Raw genomic sequence first — 262 nt, 5'->3', positions numbered from 1 at the left:
CCCCCCACCCTCCCAGCTTTGTGTCTTTTGACCTTCATGGCTTGCTGTGCTCACTGCTCACCCTGGGAGCTGCTGTGCCCGGCAGCGGCGGTGGCGATGGCGAAGGCTGAGGCCGGTGACATCGTACAGCGAGAGTTCTCCCCTGATGTGACTGCGAGGAACGAGAGACATTGAAAACAGACAAGCAGCAGCAGCACGTGCCTGCTCTCTCTGTGTGTGTGTGTGTGTGTGTGTGTGTGTGTGTGTGTGTGTGTGTGTGTGT

General features: G+C 58.4%; 1 protein-coding gene across 1 annotated transcript in view; it reads right to left on the bottom strand.

Moving 5' to 3' along the window:
- The window catches only part of LOC111217871 (ras-specific guanine nucleotide-releasing factor 2-like), a 42,700-nt gene that overhangs the window by 19,304 nt on the left and 23,134 nt on the right, over positions 1-262 (bottom strand). The gene's annotated exons all lie outside the window — the stretch shown is intronic.

This window comes from Seriola dumerili, unplaced genomic scaffold (genome assembly GCF_002260705.1).
Source record: "Seriola dumerili isolate Sdu_G_001 unplaced genomic scaffold, Sdu_1.0 BDQW01000047.1, whole genome shotgun sequence".
Lineage (NCBI taxonomy): Eukaryota > Metazoa > Chordata > Actinopteri > Carangiformes > Carangidae > Seriola > Seriola dumerili.
Note: the sequence above shows the minus strand (reverse complement) of the source record. Positions and strands in the feature narration are given on the sequence as shown.